The sequence below is a fragment of the Martes martes genome (genome assembly GCF_963455335.1).
Source record: "Martes martes genome assembly, chromosome: X".
Classification (NCBI taxonomy): domain Eukaryota; kingdom Metazoa; phylum Chordata; class Mammalia; order Carnivora; family Mustelidae; genus Martes; species Martes martes.
The window spans coordinates 58,191,365-58,201,839 of NC_137897.1; the positions used below are offsets into that span (position 1 = coordinate 58,191,365).

General features: G+C 36.2%; 1 pseudogene across 1 annotated transcript in view; it reads left to right on the top strand.

Moving 5' to 3' along the window:
• LOC308337388 (dnaJ homolog subfamily B member 6-like) overlaps positions 1-2,000 on the top strand; it is a 38,432-nt pseudogene extending 36,432 nt beyond the window's left edge. Inside the window, exon 2 of the transcript in view lies at positions 1,357-2,000. The product of the transcript in view is annotated as a dnaJ homolog subfamily B member 6-like (transcript). The remainder of the gene's footprint in view (positions 1-1,356) is intronic.
• The last annotated feature ends 8,475 nt before the right edge of the window (positions 2,001-10,475 follow it).

Consider the following 10,475-nt stretch of genomic DNA (forward strand, 5'->3'; position numbering starts at 1 on the left):
TTCCTTTGCTGTGCAGAAGCTTTTGATCTTGATGAAGTCCCAATAGTTCATTTTTGCCCTTGCTTCCGTTGCCTTTGGCGATGTTTCTAGGAAGAAGTTGCTGTGGCTGAGGTCAAGGAGGTTGCTGCCTGTGTTCTCTTCAAGGATTTTGATGGATTCCTGTCTCACATTGATGTCTTTCATCCATTTGAGTCTATTTTTGTGTGTGGTGTAAGGAAATGGTCCAGTTTCATTCTTCTGCATGTGATTGTCCAATTTTCCCAACACCAATTGTTGAAGAGGCTGTCTTTTTCCCATTGGACATTCTTTCCTGCTTTCTCAAAGATTAATTGACCATAGAGTTGAGGGTCTATTTCTGGGCTGTCTATTCTGTTCCATTGATCTGTGGGTCTGTTTCCGTGTCAGTACCATACTGTTTTGATGATTACAGCTTAGTAATAGAGCTTGAAGTCTGGAATTGTGATGCCACCAACTTTGGCTTTCTTTTTCAACATTCCTCTGGCTATTTGGGGTCTCTTATTGTTTCATATAAATTTTAGGATTATTTGTTCCATTTCTTTGAAAAAAATTGATGGTATTTGGATAGGGATTGCATTAAATGTGTAGACTGCTCTAGGTAGCATAGACATTTTCACAATATTTGTTCTTCCAATCCATGAGCATGGAACATTTTTCCATTTCTTTGTGTCTTCCTCAATTTCTTTCACCTCACGATCATCTTAATTGATTTAGGAAGGCATTTAACAAAATCCAACATGCTTTTGTGATACACGCCTTCAGAAAACTGGGAACAGAGGGGAAATCTCTCAATATAAGAAAGGGCATTTATGAGAACCCCACAGTTAACATCATATTCAATGGTAAAACTATGAAAACTATACTCCTAAGTTCACTAGCCAAAGATGCCCACCTTCGCCCGTTGCAATTCAGTGTTTTACCAGAAGTACTAGTCAGAGCTGTTAGAAAAAGATGGAAAGGGCATCAGAATTGGAAATGAAGGAATAAAACTACCTATATTCAAAGACTATATGATCCAATTTTTAGACAACCCTAAAGAATCCACTAGAAGCTACTAGAACCAAAAAACAAATTATTTAAAGTTGGAGGGTACAAATCAACATATAAAAATCATTTATATTTCTATACACCAACAACAAATATTCCAAAAATGAAAAATGCAGCTCCATTTATAATAATATCTTAAAATATTAGGTCTAAGGAGAGTAAAGCAGGAGAAGCTGTGGCCTCTGACACTTTCACCAGAGCATTCATGCCAGAACCAAGGGGAGGCCCAGGCTGCCACCACATTGTTCCTCCTTTCTGCTAATTACTCCTGCATCCTCGGACTTATTCCAGCAGCCTCTTAAAACATGTGAATTACTATGAAGTACTAGGCATGCAGAGACATACCTCAGCCAAGAATATTAAAAAGGCATATTGAATACTGGCACTGAAGTGGCATCCAGATAAAAATCCCAAGAATAAAGAAGAAGCAGAGAGAAAATTCAAACAAGTAGCTGAGGCACGTAAGGCATTAACAGATACTAAAAAAATGGGACATCTATGACAAATATGCCAAGAAAGATTAAATTATGGAGGTGAAAATGGAAGTAATTTTGATAGACTGCTTGAGTTTGGCTTCACATTCCACAATCAAGATGACTTTTTCAGGACATTTTGTGGTGGAAGACACCATTTTCCATTCTTCTTCCATTTTTTGGAGGTGGGTTTTTTTTTTTTTTTTCATTTGATTCAGGATTTACTTCCTTTGGTTTACTAGGTCAGAAATGAAGGGGCTCACTTCATTTTCTTCCATGTCATTTGGTGGTAGTAGGATGAGCAACTTCAAATCTATGTCAACTTCTACTAAAATGGTTCATGGCAGGGAAATCACTACAAAGAGAATTGTCAAACATGCTCAAGAAAGAAATTAAAGAGGGCCAGTTAAGGTCCTTAACAATAAATGGCAGGAGCAGCAGCTATGCTTGGGTAACAAGTAATTCAATGCATGCAGTTAACAGAAATGTTAAACTATAGCAAGCACTATTTGCAGGTTAACAGGAACATTTTTTGAGGATTTCAAAAGAATTCAATTCTCAGTATAAGTGCACCTCATCTAAAGTTTTTATAAACAGCTCATCAGAGGCCCTATTTGTTATAGACTTTTGAGTTTATTTTTGGTACTACCTGATAGTAGCATATTTTATCTTTGAAATTGTTGTTAATCTTTGTTTGTAATTTGCTTTTTTAGTAAATGTAATACAAAGTGGCCCTGACACTTTCATTCACTAACACCAGCACAGACCTGCTTTTCCATTGTGTTTGAAATGTGAGTTAAGTAGTGTCAGTGTTCTGTGAAGTTAATAGGGCCAAGAAGCATTTTCCACAAAAATAATTTCAATTATTTTTAGTATTTAGTAGTGAAAAATAATGTATTAATCATAACACATGTCTGATTTAATGTAAATTGAGGATTTTTCTCATTGTGTATGAATACTGCCAACCCAGCAAGTTTTAACAATTGTTTAAATATGTAACATTAAGCTTATGTTTAAAAAAGTGAAAACTAGAAAGCTGGGTCTTTGTCATTTGCTTAAAAAAACAAATGTGAATGTGTTTGGTGCATTAAGACCTGTAAAAAGTAAATTAATTAAAAATTAAATCATTAGCAATAATTCTAGCCAAGGAGGCAAAGACTTGTACACTAAGAACTATAAAACATTCCTGAAAGAAATTAATTAGACCTAAATAACTGCAAAGACATCTAAATAACTAAATAACTGCAAAGACGTCTTGTGTTTATGGATTGGAAGACTTAATATTGTCAAGATGAGAATACTATCTGGGGTGCCTGGGTGGCTCAGTGGGTTAAGCATCTGCCTTCTGCTCAGGTCATGATCTCAGGGTCCTGGGATAGAGCCCTGCATTGGGCTCTCTGCTCAGTGGGGAGCCTGCTTCCCTCTCTCTCTCTGCCTGCCTAGTTGTGATCTCTCTCTGTCAAATAAATAAATAAATAAATAATCTTTTTAAAAAAAGATGAGAATACTAACCCAAATAATCTAGATTCAGTGTAATCCATATCATAATTTCAATGACTCTCTTTGTAGAAATAGACAAACCTATCCTAAAATTTATGTAAAATCTCAGAAGACCCATGTTAGTGCAAACAATCTTGAAAGAAATGAATAAATTTGGGGGACTCGGAATTCTGAACTTCAAAACTTACCACAAAGCTACAGTATGTAAAACAGTATGGTATAGGTATTATGGACAGACATAAAGAGCAATGGGATAGGATAAAATCCCAGAAATAAATCCTCACATATGTGATTAATTGATTTTTGACAAAGTTGCCAAGACCAATCAATGGGGGAAAAGACAGGTTTGTTTTTTTTTTCCCCACAAATGTGCTTGAAAAACTGGATAGCCACATGTAAAAGAATAAAATTAGATCTTTAACTTATACCATATACACAAATTAACTCAAAACACATCAAAGACCTAAAATTATAAGGTAAAACTATGAAACTCTTAGAAGAAAACCCTGTGGAAAATCCTATTAATATTGGATCTGATGATTTCGTGGATATGATACCAAACATATAAGAAACAAATGAAAGAATAAATTGGATTTCATGAAAATTAAGAAATTTTGTGCATCAAAGGGCACTATAAAGAAATTAGAAAAACAACCTTTAAGTCATATATCTGATAAGAGATTAGTATCCAGGATATATAAAGAACACCTAAAACTCAACAACAAAAGACAAAGAACCCAATTCAAAGTTGGGCAAATGACTTAGACATTTTTCCAAAGAAGATATACAAATTGCCAATAAGCTCATCACAGTGAGATGCTATTTCACACCTAAGGATGTCTATGGTTAAAAAAAAAAAAGAAAGAAAGAAAACAAGTGTTGGTGAGGATATGGAGAATTTGGAACCCTTTTGCTTTCATTGCTGGTGGAAATATAAAAAGGCACAGTTGCCAAGGAAAATCGTTTGGCAATTTCTCAAAAGGTTCAGCATAGAACTGCTATATGACATAGCAATTCCACCCCTAGGCATATATCCAAAAGAATTCAAAACAGCGACTCAAACAGATATTTGTACAATGTTATTACAACTGTATTCACAATAGCCAAAAGATGGAACCAACACAGTGTCAACCAACAGATGAATAGAATATTATTTGATCATAAAAAGGAATGAAATTTTGATATGAAATATAACATGGATGAACCTTGAAAACATTATGCTTAGTGAAATAAGCCAGACACAGATGACAAATATTGTGTCCTTTCAATTTTATGACATACCTAGAATAGTCAAATTCATAGAGACTGATAGTAGAATAGAGGTTACCAGAGACTATAATTAGGGGAAGGGCAAGTCTTTGTTTAACTGGTAGAGAGTATTTTTGGGGCGGGATGATGAATAAGTTTTCGGTATTGATTTACTGGTAATGCTATGTTCTACAGAACATTGTGGAGTGTATTTAATGCCACTGAATTTTACACTTACAAATGAATAAAATGATTAAAAAATACATATATTTTACCACAATAAAAAATGAAGGAGAAATTAAGGCATACTCAGATCTGTAAAAACCAAGTATTTCACTACCAGACCTGCCCTTCAACAAGTGCTAAAAGGAGTCCTTTAGGCTGATATGAAAGGATACTAGATGGTAACTCAGCTCCACATAAAGAAATGAAGAACAGCAGGGAAGATAACTAAATAGGTAAATATAAAAGCCAGTATTACTGTATTTTGGGCTTATAACACCTTTTCCCTTATACATATACATGTATAAATCATGCATGATGGTTTATAACAGCATTATTCATAATAGCCAAAAAGGAAAACATCCTAAACGTCCATCAACTCTTGAGTGGATAAATAAAATGTCATATAACCACACAGTTGAGTATTATTTAACAATAAAAAGAAATGAAGTACTGAGACATGCTGCAACATGGATAAACCTTGAAAACATTACATTAAATGAAAGAAGCAGATACAAAAGGCCACCTGTTGTATGATTTCATTTATATGAGTTAATCAGAATAGACAAACCCATGGAGATACAAAGTGGTTAGTAATTCCCAGCATATAAGAGGAAAGATGAATGTGGACTAACTGCTGTTAGGTATGATTCTTTCTTTTGGGGGTTGTCCATTGAAATATTCTAGAGTTAGATAAATATACACAATATTATGGTGATGGTTGCAAAACTAGTGAATATACCACAAACCACTAAATTTTTTATCTTTTCATTTTTATTTTTTAAAAGATTTTATTTATTTGACAGAGAGAGACACAGCAAGAGAGGGAACACAAGCAGGGGGAGTGGGAGAGGGAGAAGCAGGTTCCTTGCTGAGCAGGGAGCCGTATGCAGGTCTAGGATCCCAGGACCCTGGAATCATTACTTGAGCTGAAGGCAGACGCTTAATGATTGAGCCACCCAGGTGCCTCAAACCACTAAATTGTTTAAAATGGTGAATTTTATGTCATGTAAAGTTTATTTGAATTTAAAAACCCTATAGGTTTTTCTATGGCCACAAGTTATTTACAACCCTCCCACATGCAAAATACACTCAACTCCTACCAAGGACCACAAAAGCCTTCTCTCATTATATCTCATTACACCATTAGCTCAAAGTCCATGATTTCATCATCTAAATCAGATTCGTGAGCAGATGAGTTTTCTCAGGTGTACTTTCTTAAGTAAATCACCTCAAGTATGGTTCCCCTGAATGTGAAGTTGTGTGCATCTCATTTTTTCAACATACAGGGTGAGACTATGAAAGGAAAACCCCCATAGACATTCATATTCAAATAGGGAGAAAATGTGAGGTACAAAGGAATACATAGAAATTCTGAAATGAAAGCGGGAAAATTTTAGAAGTTTCTTTATTCGGACTCAGTCCCATTCCTGACCAAGAATAATTTTCCTTCGTTCTTGGTTCTCCCTCAGGGTACTTTATTCCACCCTCTATATTACCCTTCCTTATATATGATAGGTAACCTGTACTTTCAACGGTGTAGCTTTTGCAGTTTGCTCACTTCGAGTAGGTTTTGAGGGTTCAAAGTCCTTTTTTCTTTTTTGTGGTGTTTTTGTGTTGTCATTTAAAATAATTATTTTAAAATAATTTTTGGTCTCCTGTGAATAAATACCACACCACAAAATCTCTTCCATTAAGCCCTTCTTCAACTGGTCTTCTTCTGGGAGGTTTGTATAATAAAGTCTCAAAGTCTAAAAGCCCTATTTTTTTCCCCAAATTTGAAAAATCTAATTTTATTTTTTTTTCAATGTTCCAAGATTCATTGTTTATTCATCATACCCAGTGCTCCATGCAATACATGCCCTCCTTAATACCCACCACCAGGCTCACCCAACTCCCTACCCACCTCCCCTCCAAAACTCTCAGTTTGTTTCTCAGAGTTCACAGTCTCTCATGGTTTGTCATCCCCTCCGATTTCCCCCAACTCACTTCTCCTCCCATAGTTATATGAAAGAATGAAATCTGGCTTCATAAAAAGAGTCTGGAAGTTTTTCTTCTGCTTCAATTTTTTGAAACAGCTTCAGGAGAATAGGTGTTATTTCTTCTTTGAAAGTTTGGTAGAATTCCCCAGGGAATCCATCAGGTCCTGGGCTCTTGTTTTTTGGGAGGTTTTTGATCACTGCTTCAATCTCATTTCTAGATATCGGTCTATTCAGGTTGTCAATTTCTTCCTGGTTCAAGTTTGTGAGTTTATAGTTTTCCAGGAATGCATCCATTTCATCTAGGTTGCTTAACTTATTGGCATATAACTGTTGATAATAACTTCTGATGATTGTTTCTACTTCCTTGGTGTTAGTTGTGATCTCTCCCTATTCATTCATAATTTTATTAATTTGAGCTTTCTCTCTTTTCTTTTGGATTAGTGTGGCCAGTGGTTTATCGATCTTATTGATTCTTTCAAAAAACCAGCTTCTAGTTTCATTGATACGTTCTATTGTATCTGTAGTTTCTACCTCATTGATCTCTGTTCTAATCTTGATTATTTCCCTTATTATGTATGGAGTTGGTTTAATTCGTTGTTCATTTTCCAGTTCTTTAAGGTGTAGAGATATATGTAGAAGAATGAAACTCGACCATTCTCTTACACCGTACCCAAAGATAAACTCGAAATGGATTAAAGACCTCAACGTGAGACAGGAATCCATCAGAATCCTCGAGGAGAACATAGGCAGTAACCTCTTTGATATCAGCCACAGCAACTTCTTTCAAGATATGTCTCCAAAGGCAAAGGAAACAAAAGTGAAAATGAATTTTTGGGACTTCATCAAGATCAAAAGCTTCTGCACAGCAAAGGAAACAGTCAACAAAACAAAGAGGCAACCCACGGAATGGGAAAAGATATTTGCAAATGACAGTACAGACAAAAGGTTGATATCCAGGATCTATAAAGAACTTCTCAAACTCAACACACACAAAACAGATAATCATATCAAAAAATGGGCAGAAGATATGAACAGACACTTCTCCAAAGAAGACATACAAATGGCTATCAGACACATGAAAAAATGTTCATCATCACTAGCCATCAGGGAGATTCAAATTAAAACCATATTGAGATACCACCTTACACCAGTTAGAATGGCCAAAATTAGCAAGACAGGAAACAATGTGTGTTGGAGAGGATGTGGAGAAAGGGGAACCCTCTTCCACTGTTGGTGGGAATGCAAGTTGGTGCGGCCACTTTGGAGAACAGTGTGGAGATTCCTCAAGAAATTAAAAATAGAGCTTCCCTATGACCCTGCAATTGCACTGCTGGGTATTTACCCCAAAGATACAGATGTAGTGAAAAGAAGGGCCATCTGTACCCCAATGTTTATAGCAGCAATGGCCACGGTCGCCAAACTGTGGAAAGAACCAAGATGCCCTTCAATGGACGAATGGATAAGGAAGATGTGGTCCATATACACTATGGAGTATTATGCCTCCATCAGAAAGGACGAATACCCAACTTTTGTAGCAACATGGACGGGACTGGAAGAGATTATGCTGAGTGAAATAAGTCAAGCAGAGAGAGTCAATTATCGTATGGTTTCACTTATTTGTGGAGCATAACAAATAACATGGAGGACAAGGGGAGATGGAGAGGAGAAAGGAGTTGAGGGAAATTGGAAGGGGAGGTGAACCATGAGAGACCATGGACTCTGAAAAACAACCTGAGGGCTTTGAAGGGGTGGGGGTGGGAGGTTGGGGGAGCCAGGTGGTGGGTATTAAGGAGGGCAAGTATTGCATGGAGCACTGGGTGTGGGGCAAAAACGATGAATTCTGTTATGCTGGAAAGAAATTTAAAAAAATGAAAAAAAAAAACAAAAGAAAAAATGAAATCTTGCCTTAGTCATAAGAAAGAATGAAATCTTGCCATTTGCAGCAACATTGATGGATCTACAGGGTATATTGCTAAGTGAAGTAAGTCAAAGAAAGACAAATACCATATGATTTCACTCCTATGTGGAATTTAAGAAAAAAAAATGAACTAAGAGAAAGAGAAACAAAATAGCAGACTCTTAGAGAACAAACTGGGTGGATAGGTGAAGGGGATTAAGAGTACACTTATGATGATCACTGAATAATCTATAGAATTGTTGAATCATCATATAGTACACCTGAAACTAATATAACACTGTATGTTAATAAATGAATAAATAAATGGAATAGTACAGAATATACACATTTGTCATTCAGCTTTTTTATTCTTTAATTTTTATTTTTTAGATTTCATTTAAATTCTAGTTAGTTAACATACAGTGCAATATTAGTTTCAGGTGTACAATTTAGTGGTTCAACACTTACACATGACATCTGGTGCTCATCACAAGTGCACTCCTTAATCCACATCACCTAATCAACCCATTCCCCCACCCACCTCCCCTCTGGTAACCATCAGTTTGTTCTCGATAGTTAAGACTCTTTCTTGGTTTGCCTCTTTTTCTCCCCTATCAGCATTTGATTTGTTTCTTAAATTCCATGTATAAGTGAAATCATATAGTATTTGTCTTTCTCTGACAGACTTATTTCACTTAGCATAATACTCTTTAGCTTCATCCACACAGATGGATGAAATTTTATTCTTTTTTATGACTAAGAAATATTCCATTGCATGTATATATACCACAACTTCTTTATCCTTTTATCAGTTGATGGACATTTAGGCTTTTTCCATAAATTGGCTACTGTTCATAATGCTGCTGTAAACACCAGGGTGCATGTATCCCTTCAAATGAGTATTTTTGTATTCTTTGGGTAAGTAGTCCAATTGCTGGATCATAGGTTAGTTCCATTTTTAACTTTTTTTTTTTAACAAAATTTTTTTTCCCTAAGATTTTATTTGTTTGACAGACAGAGATCACAAGTAGGCAGAGAGGCAGGCAGAGAGAGAGGGAAGCAGGCTCCCTGCCGAGCAGAAAGCCTGACGCGGGGCTCGATCCCAGGACCCTGGGATCATGACCTGAGCTGAAGGCAGAGGCTTTAACCCACTGAGCCACCCAGGCACCCCTGGATATATTTTTTTAGAAAAGATTTTATTTCAGAGAGAAAAAGAGAGTGTATGCACCCACAAGCTGGAGAGAGAGGCGGAGGGAGAGCAGGGACTCCCAACTGAACAGGGAGCCCGACATGGGGCTCCATCCCAGGACTCTGGGATCATGACCTTAGTCGAAGACAGATGCTTAACTGACTGAGCCACCCAGGCGCCCCTCCACTACTGGATATTTACCCAAATGAAAACACTAATTCAAAAGGTATGTGCACCCATTTATTGCATTTATAATAGCTAAGCTTATGGAAACAACCCAAGTGCCCATCCAGAGATGAATAAGCAAAAGTATATATACACAATGGAATACTGTTCAGCTATTATAAAGAATGAAATCTTGCCATTTGCAATATGGATGGAGCTAGAGTATAATGCTAAGTGAAATAATCCCATCAGAAAAAGCCAAGTACTGTATTTAGAAATGTGCTTTAAATTATGAAATACATGTAGATATTTTATTTACCTTTATTAATATATAACTTAATTTCAGTGTGGTAAGACAGCATGAATCATATAATGCCAATTTTTAAAATTAGTAAGTAATCTTTCTGATCTAATGCAGAACCAGTTCTTGTGACTGTTGCAAATGCTTTGGATGATTTCTATAATTCTTCAAAGCAGAAGTACAGTATTTCCATTGGGTGAGTCAGGTTGTTTAAATCTTCTGTATGCTGTTGATTGGTATATGTGATTTTTTTTCAAATATATATATATACATATATAAATTTATTTATTTTAAAGGTTTTAAAGATTTTTTTATTTATTTGACAGACAGACATCGAGAGAGGGAACACAAGCAGGGGGAGTGGGAGAGGGAGAAGCAGGCTCCCCGCTGAGCAGGAAGCCTGATGCAGGGCTCAATCCCAGGACCCTGGGAT